This window comes from Helobdella robusta, assembly GCF_000326865.2.
Source record: "Helobdella robusta unplaced genomic scaffold HELROscaffold_15, whole genome shotgun sequence".
NCBI classification, from domain to species: Eukaryota; Metazoa; Annelida; class Clitellata; order Rhynchobdellida; family Glossiphoniidae; genus Helobdella; species Helobdella robusta.
This window is the reverse complement of record NW_008703839.1, coordinates 3,998,224-3,999,316: the sequence shown is the minus strand read 5'-3', so window position 1 is coordinate 3,999,316 and position 1,093 is coordinate 3,998,224.

Genomic DNA, 1,093 nt, shown 5'->3' with positions numbered 1-1,093 from the left:
ACTTAGTACTTTTATAAATGTCGAGGTCGATGTTTGTCCGGAACTGGTTACAATCTAGCTTGAGCTTAGTGGAAAGGCTAACAAAAAGAAAGCATTCGGGCATTCCGCTTTCACAACCTGACACATTCTTATCTATTTTGCTTTATATTGTAGAAAACTACGTATGATTTTGAAAATAATAAAATTTATCAGAATATCCCAAGCACTAAGCAAATATTTCGACTAAACTCAATTGCCCCGGTCCCCTTTCTCAGTTTTTCGTAATTCCGATTAAACATTTTCGCACTAGATCTGCTTTCGCTTTTTTGTTCACTTCTTCTGAATTGTTTTTCTCTAACCATTTCTCCATCATTTACAAAATCCAGAACGGATCTCAAAGCCTAACAGTTTGCAAGATTCATTGAAGAGTGATGTTGAATGAACAACACGGAAATGGTACAAAAAAGCGGAAATAAAATGGTTAAGTTGTCAAAGCGCGCGTAACAACCAAATTGTTGACTCCCAACTTTTTGCTGCTAAGGCTACATCGAGTAATTTCTTCAGCTCTACTCCTTTTTTGCTTATGCATTCCTGTTCTCTTTCTAGGCTGGGTTTTCGGAGACATTCCTAAAATTTTACGTCCAGAAAACATAGAGTACGCACTGCACATTTGTTTGGTTGCAAACAAACCACATATTTGGTTTAGATTCCTATTGAAAATAACACGTTCTGAAAAAATTTTAAATATTTAATTTTGAGCAAATGTAACACTACACTTCAGAATAAACTTTAAGCAAAAACAATTTACATATTTATGAAAAAATAAATGTAAACTGTAACACGTAATTTTTCAGGTAGACTTGATGAATATATACATAAATCTATATATCATATAATTAAACAATGTTATAATTAATTAGCTAATTAATTATTGTATAATAAACATTATTTAATTTACATCATTTCATCAAGAATACAAAATTTATCTCAAGTGAAATATTATGCCAAGGCAACTTATTTACATAAAAACGTTGTGTTTGTATATATATATATATATATATATGTATATATATATATATATATGTATATATATATATATATATATGTTTGTGTA